The following is an 8,910-nucleotide window of genomic DNA, read 5'->3' on the forward strand; positions in this document are numbered from 1 at the left end:
TTATATCACAGGTTTCCATTTTACTTACAAAACATTGTAAATTACAGTAAAATGTTTGTGTCAAATGAAGTCTGTGGCTTAAATTATCGATTCATCTTAGAATAGTAAACAGAAATTAGATATAACATTAGAATTAGAGTATAGAAAGATTCATTCAATTTGCAAAAATAAAGCCAGCAGTAGAAGAATTTTGAAGAAACTAAAATACAGCATACAAAGTACTTACAGATATGAGTCGTGTTGAGCGAAAAGTTTTAGTGGTGGTTGATATCAGAGTTTGGGTGGAAGATGGCAATACGAGATCTAATGAACTAGTTGATGATAGGAGTATTTTGATAACTAAGAGTACAGGATAACATTTTGATCTATTCTGATCAGCCTTAAACTGGGAAGTGGAGCGCGGAACGTCAAGTCCACTCTCTTCTTGTCTTGAAAATGTGATAGTTCTGTTTCCCTAGATGCGGAGAGAATCGCCATTGTAATCACTTTTCTGCTCCCACGCCCAGGGAAATCTGGCTTTATGAGGTGAAAAAACATGTGACACAACTTGTATCATAAGAATACTGTTTAAAACGGCATTATGAAACACAGAGCAGGTTTGCAACACTTAATTAGGAAATATCAACTTCTTAAACACAATTGAAATGTTTCACTCAATCCGATTCGCAACATAGTTGTCACATAGGTAGACCGAACGCACATAGTGCCTAACCGCACGGAAAAGTAGCAAACTATCAGACATTGAATATTTTAAAATAAATAGTTTTAGAAATAGAATTACTCTAAGAACAATCACGTGTCTAAATGCACAATCATTTGTCATTGTGGTTTTATGCTTTTTTAAGCACTGGTGGAGAAAAATTCAGGGGTGATTGTTTTGCGTTGTATAGATGCAGGCCTATACAATATGGTGTGATATATTGTTGATATTATGATGTACCTTTGACAGTTAAGCTTCTACAAAGGCACTAACGGTTGTGCGTAAAATCATCTCTGTCTTTTTCCTCTCAGGTGGCATCTTTGTCTTAATGATTTCAGGAATACACAGATGTTTTTGAACAGTGAAAAATAGTATCCATTGAGTCAATTATTATGATGTTTTGTAAAATATGGATAGTATTTTGTGATGCTAAACAAGAATTGAACACAATAAATAAAAGTTATCATGGGATAAATTTAACTTGTTGCATAATGCTTGTAAACTCTTCACTTAACGATGTTACTGATAAAATTTATAGGCCTATTTAAATATTAAAATATTTTAAATAAAAGTAGGGGTTATAATACAACTAACTTGTAATGTTAGTTGCTTAGGCAATTGCATTATCTATAAATTTTACTAAATATATACACGGCACCTTGACATTTACCTTGTGTTTTGTGACCCCTTGAGGGATACATAATCTAAATTAATGACAATAAGTTTCGAGTGTATACATCCCTGAGGGGAAAATATTGAGAATTTGACTAGTATTTGTATGGAAGGGTTGTTAACCGAGATAAGTATATAGGCCCTACTATAATTTGGCCGCTTAGAAAACGACCTGCGCGCTAATGCTAAATCAATGCTGGAGGAGGTCGCTTTCTAAGCGGCCGAACAATACATTAAAAATTCATACTTTTCAAATTTTACAAATCTTTGTATTGTTAACAATGTACTATCTAAGGATAATATTTAAATACATCAAAACCAACAAACAATCAAAGATTGTTCAGCATTCAATCCCTCCTAAAACAAATATTTTGATACTTTTAGGTTACTTTTAATATTACAGGAGCCATCTTAAGTTTTAAAAAGTTAACTTTTTAATATTTCCAAATTAATTTAACATAGCTGTCTATTCTAACAAGAGATTGGCTACCTGCACACCTTTCCATGAGGTTCTTTTTTGGATCAAAGTGGTTACTAAAACCCCAGAAGCTTAATTTATACTGGTATATATAAATTTTCAAAACGAAAATGCCAGCAGTTCTTGTAATATTAAAATGCAAATCCAGATTTTAAACTGTTGAATTTTAACAACACGACAATTTGTTAATAATTGCATTCTAGAGAAGAATGGTATCAGAGGAAAAACGGGGGCTGAAATAAAATCATTATAGTTTTTGAAGGCTGCTCTTAAAAAGAATAAATAATTATGTATCCATAAACTAGCGTTAGTATACAGTAGTTGAATTGATCAACGGTTTATACTTTTCCTCTTTTTAATTGTAAACAAACACAATGAAAAACTAATTTATTGATACACTATGCAATTCTGTATTGCTGATACGCAGCACTAGAGTTTGTAAAATTTTTTGCTATAATTTTGTTTGATGTTACAGCAAATTAAAAACAACAAATAAATAAGAAATAGTAGAACCAAAGATAAGATAATTTTTTTTATCTAAATATAAAATAACATTAATTTAAGCATCAAAATCATCTATTAGCCGTTTACTATCCATTGGATGACTCCATCAGGAATAAAGTTTAAGATGGCTTCATGCAGCAAAGATTAGGAGGAATGATATAACAGACCAAACTAAGAACAAAATGTTCAATGAAGATGGCTGCCAGAACCAAACTATCCCCTAATTTACCAATGAGTGAGTTGAGTTAGCCTTATCTATCTAGCATTTTGTTATTCTATAAAGTGTGTCTTGTATATGTGAATAGTTTATTTTTTACTCTATGTAACAAAAGATATATTTTATGCCACTGATTTACTCTATACATATCTAAGGCATGATGTTAAGTGATGGTTTTTGTTAAGTTGAAAGTATTTTGTGATGATTTTAGGAGTGCAGACAAATTACGAGATTGTTAATTTTGACAGCAAGCTAAAACAATTTGTAATCTTTCACGGCCCTATTTTCTTATTTGTTGTAAACAAATTAAGAATTTAAAACCCTTCTCGGTTGGCATAGTATACACATGCTCAAAGTAAAAAAAAAATCTCATGCTATTTAGATGGGAATACAAATTAACAAAAAATACAAAATAAAACCCTGGATGAAACAAATAAGGGAGAGAGAACATCAACATTGAAGTAAAACTTGAGTAAATTGTCTTGAAAATGACTTTTTTACCCAATCAAGATAAGAAACATCCATCTTACAATGAATTTATTTTGAACAGTGTTGTGAATCAGTTGTTTTAAGACTGATTGTACGAATAATATAATAGGTTAAATACCTGTTGTCCGTCTTTAGTCCTTAAATATAGTCTAAGAATGGCTAGTTTTTGGGTCACAGACCCTTTTTAAAATCCACATCAAACTAGTTGGTCTATGAATCCGACAGAAGTCTTTGTCAATACATAAATACACGTCGACTCATAAAGTTCACAGTTTTACACAAAAACATTTAATAACAGTAGGTTGGCAACATTTAGACGTGGGGCAAAGCAACACAGGTTGCCTAAAGTTCCATGTATTGAGTTCCACCGTGTCACCCATTAAAAAATCCAAATTGAAAATGGGTCCTTGACCTGAAGCTAGTCATCCTTAAGTGCATACTTAAGACTATATTTAAAGACTGATGAAGGACAAAAGGTACGTAACCTTATATTATTTTATTTAAGTCAATCTCAATAATTTACAAAACCCGACCTCTATTTGTAGTTAATAATTTTAAAACTGTCTGTCATTTAAGTTTTAAAGTTTACTTATGCCTTTGCTGAGGAGGGTGGTATGGTATTAATTTGTTTATTAAAAAAAATGTATAACATAATTGATTAGAGCTTCCTACATTACAAAAAAAAAACTGTCCTAGAACTACATGCTAAATCGTAGGATTTAACAAAAATGTGTTGATTTGGTAAACAGCAAATGTTATAGTACAAGTTATTTTATTTAACAGATAAAACTTACGGTGTTTTCACCTTAAGATGTGATATACCGATGTATTTTTAGGAAATGTGTTGTGAAGAAGGTTGTATTTTTTTGGAGAGGATCAATATATTTTACGAGGAAGAGCTACTTATTCAACAGCTTGAAGCACATGTACTTACAAAAATATATATAAATAAACAAAATGAAACGTATTATGAGACAATTTGAGTATTATTTTACTCCAGAGATCCCTATACAATTAAGCAAGTGAACTTTGATAGACCATGACTCTCAAGAAAATATGTACGACACGCTATGAATAACTTGGTGGCTTGTTATCAAGTGGCATTAAATTTTCTGGTAAAATTTAGCATAATCTAATCAAATATTGGTTATTGTTACAATTATAAAAGCAGCATTGCAGTATATGCAAAATAAAGAAATTATGTGCATAAGTTGTCACATAGGTTTTAGCCTCTGCATTTAGAGTCCTAACTGGCTGTATAACTGATAAAAGTTCAGTCTGTTACTAAATTATTTTCTACACATTGTAATCTTCATAAATTTAAATGCATAGATTTCAATTGGGAAAGGGAAAAGGTTCTATAGTTTTAAAACTACATAATTGCGTAGATTTAGTTTCCATTTCTGGATTTTGTATGAAAGTTAATGCAAAGTGGAGTCTATATTTTTGAGTGAAATATTTTCTAGTGGTTTTAAAATAATACCAGTAGCAACTATCTAAAATAAAAATGTATTAATTTAGACAAGGGGTTCCGAATGAAAACAATGTGTTGTTTCTAAACAATGTATTTCAACAATAAAAATTAAATAACCCAATAACATTGATAATTCTACTTTTCTAAGATGACACCCTGCTTCAAAAGTGGAATATTATGTTTTACTTTGTACACAGTTTTCACTCAAATAACAACAGAACAAATTTACAATGCATAAAATAAAAATAATTACAAATAGCTGTACAACTCACGAGCCTACATGAGTGTGTGTTTTGGGACGGGCACAAAATCTTTCAGAGATTTCAATATTGAGTAAAAGAAAACTAGTTCTTAGCTGCCATTCGTCAATAAAATAAGTATAATATAGTAAAGAGAACGCTGATTATTAACAAATGTTCAAAAAAACTTTTTTTTGTACACTCAATTAAAATTGACATAGAATATTAAGACAATGAGCCATATACGATAGTTTATATTTTAACAGTTTAGCAAAATGGAATATGTTAATTTAAAGACTGCTTTCTTATATAACTGTTTGACTTTTAAGTTGGATCAAAAATTACTTTCCATTTTACTGCAAGTAGGCTCATGTACTTATATGAACAGTAGAAACGTAATGCAAATAGTTATCATACAAACAAACTTATATTAAAAACGTATAAAATAGAAAAATAAAATATAATCACAATTTTATCAAACAAAAAATTCTTGAAATAATTTTTACCATACAATACAGTACAGAGAACATGTATAATATTTCATAGCACCATAACTTTTGTCATTGAAAGATAATTTAGTCAACTGATGTAGTTGTTTTATCACATTTATAGTAAAAATTATTTACACATAATTTAAGAATTCTATAACAAATCTGGACAAAAATTGGATTTTATTAACTTATTTAACTGAGAGGAGAATACATGCATATTGTTAATGAGCAACGGTGTCATAAAATTGTGAGTGTTGATAATATTTCAGGTGTATAAATATAAATAAATCATCACGATATTAAGTAGAATTGGTAAATAAGTTATTCTTAGTGAGTTCAGCAGTTTTGTATGGATAATCAAATTACCGATTCTCAAAATCAGCTCAATATCTAGGTTTTTAAGTCTTTCTCTTGTTATTAGTTATTTGAATGAACGACGTATAAAATAAAAGTATCTTTTCAGTTATGTCATTACTAAATGTTATTACAATGATAAGATTTCAATATTTCACTTTTACATCATTTTAGAAATTATTCTTCCAGTGCATAATAATATTATTTTGATTCATATTTGAAGAACTTTAGCAACAATGTGACATGTCAATAGCATTTGAAAAAGATGGCTGTGATTATACATTATACTGTGATTGAACATATTTTGTCGGTTATTCAAACGTAGGAATACAAAGGCTTTGTCTATTCAAAGAGACAACAGTAATTTTTATGTTATGCTTTTTGTGATGTTGTCTTAAATTCCACAACTGTAAGTGTATACAAAAATCTATTTGTTAAAATAATCGAGAGTTGTTTTCTGAACTTTATCTATATCACAGTATGAGATCCATGTCATTGTCTGCTCCATTACATTCCATTGGCCAATCCTGTCAAACTACTGTACTCTCTCCCGACAGTTCCCGTTGCCTGGCTCATTTACCAATTGATTTGAAATTTTTGTGATGCTTTCAGTTAATCTGAGTTTCAATTGAACAGGGTGTACTTAAAAGGGATTTTATTGTACCAGGAGTGGATTACACATTTTATAAAGTTGAAATATATTAGTATTAGTTCAAGTTGACTAACAACATAGAGATTCTTTGTTTGAAGTTCATTGTTGGTGATGGTGAGTTAATGTTGTTCAAAGGTTTATTGCGGACATTTTCCATCACGAATGTAAAAAAACAATACACAACGTTTCAATCAAACCACCAAATTTCTGTCAAGGAGGGGGTTGCTTATACTCTCTGTTTGACAGGGCTAAGAGCATTTGCTCCAATCAGGATGAGTTAAAGGATGAAATTAAGAAAGTAGAACAGGATTTGGCTAGTAACGGATACCCTCGATCCATTATAAACAAATGCAAGAAAGATAGGGCTACGCGTGAACCTTTACAAAATCGCAAGGAAAAACTCGTCCACATGTCAATCCCGTATGTGTCAGGACTGTCGGAAAAAATCAGAAGGGTTGCTAGGAAATTTAATGTGCAAACAGCATTTAGGACACAAAACACACTTAGGCAGAGTCTCGTCAAAACAAAACCCAAAAATGACACTCAGGATACTAAAAACTGTGTTTACAGAATAAATTGCAATGATTGTTCCAGGCCTTACTATGGCGAGACAAAAAGACCGTTGAACATTAGAATCAAAGAACACAGAGAAAACACCAAAAAAGGTTTAGTGGAAAAATCTAAGATCGCTCATCATTGCTGGTCCGAAAATCATCGTATGAATTTTGAAGAGGCAAAAATTGTCCATAAGGAACCTCATTTTTTCAAACGTAAACTCATTGAAGCCTCATACATTAAATTAGCAGACCAACCAATCAGTCAGTCATCGGTTGAAATAAGGCCACTTTGGCTACCCATTTTGAACAAGGAACTAAAGGATAGGGAACTTAATTGTTCAATAAATAGGGAAATAACGAGTTCTCCTCAAAATTCGCACGTTATGTTAACTCGTAGTAAAACTCGTGATATGAATAAACATAATTAACACCCATCTTGCGGCATCGTACATCGCTCCGCCATTTTGTTGGGTTTACTTTTCCAGGGACCGGAAGCCATTTCTGTTGTCTCCGTGTTTCCGATTGGTCAGCCATGTTGGTTCAGTCTCATTGGTGGAGTCATAGCGTACGGTGTTGTTAGTGTTCCATTGTGTGAGTTTTTTGTACGTAAACCTTTTATAGATTATAGTGTTTTGTGATTTGTTATTAATTGCATGTTGTATCATGACTTGACTGCTATACAGTGCATATTTTTTGACTACTACCCTCGGTAGTGTATTCCAACTTAGGTTGGGCGTTTGTGTATTGTTAGTTGTAATGTGTTAGTTAAGTTTTTTCACCTGAAGACGGGATCAGATTCCAGATCCCGAAACGTTGTGTATTGTTTTTTTACATTCGTGATGGAAAATGTCCGCAATAAACCTTTGAACAACAACATAGAGATTCTATGACAGATTAGATCCAATGATCAATAAACGATTGATGTAGGAATATTCAGTATAATTTTTTATTTAAATGTCTTTATGCTTATCAATAGAGTTGATTATTGTCATGGCTATTAATTGCCCTGCTATTACAAAAAAATATAACATTGCAGTGGTAAACATACTGTAACAAGTTTAAGTTTCTTATACTTCCACTGAAGTTTAGTGATGAGATTACAAAGTTGTGTAAAATCTGAAATAATTATATTTTTGTTGCAATCGCTGATAACCAAAGAACAAATATTTGGACTAGCCTCAAGTGCATGGAGTTTCACTGAAGTGTTTAGGTTGGAATATGTACATCCAGTTCATTGCAGTAATTGTATTATTTTACTCATACATATTCACTAATTTCAAAAGAAAATTATATAAAATGTGTCACATAACACCATAGAACCTAATAAACACTAATTTAATTTGAGTAAAACATCAAACTGATAGAATAACAAAACTTAACAAATACTTTTTACAACATTGCATTGCTCTGCATTGGCTTGAATTTCACTTAGGTCTATTTTCTTAATTTATGTTAAATATTTCAATTATTACCCAATAAAATAGGTTGTACCGTCTCATATGTTTACACATAAAGGAAAACATAAATAAGTTATTATTATTTTTGAATGATAAAACTACAATACAAACATAGCTTTGATTCATATTAAATAACAGAAATGACACTCATATCAGAGGTTACTTTATATAAATCACATTTTTTTGGATCAGTTATAAAGTCATAAACCCTCACCTCACGGAACATAGAATAGTTTTACAATAAGTGGCATACTTATGATTGCCAATGTTATCGTTGATGAGGACTTAAAAGGTGATGAAAGTAACTGCACTTGGAATTGCCATTGAATAAATCCAACTATTCTTACTATTTTTAACATATTGCAGAAAATCATTTTGATCTATTTATATTGATATGTATATCAGACTTTACTGATTTGTGCTTTAAAAAACTTGATTCTTTTATATTACGGCATTATAACTGGACATGATTTTACAGCAACCAAACCAAAACCAAAGTCACACTATCATTTTTGCCAATACCTAATTAATCCTACAATAATGTTTAGACCGTGATAAAAATAGTCGTATGATTTTTAAAGACCTAAATACAAATTTGATTAACTTAAATTATCTTATTATTTTCA

Source organism: Macrosteles quadrilineatus, unplaced genomic scaffold (genome assembly GCF_028750875.1).
Source record: "Macrosteles quadrilineatus isolate MER2022 unplaced genomic scaffold, UCM_ALF_1.0 Scaffold_8__2_contigs__length_117827958, whole genome shotgun sequence".
NCBI lineage: Eukaryota > Metazoa > Arthropoda > Insecta > Hemiptera > Cicadellidae > Macrosteles > Macrosteles quadrilineatus.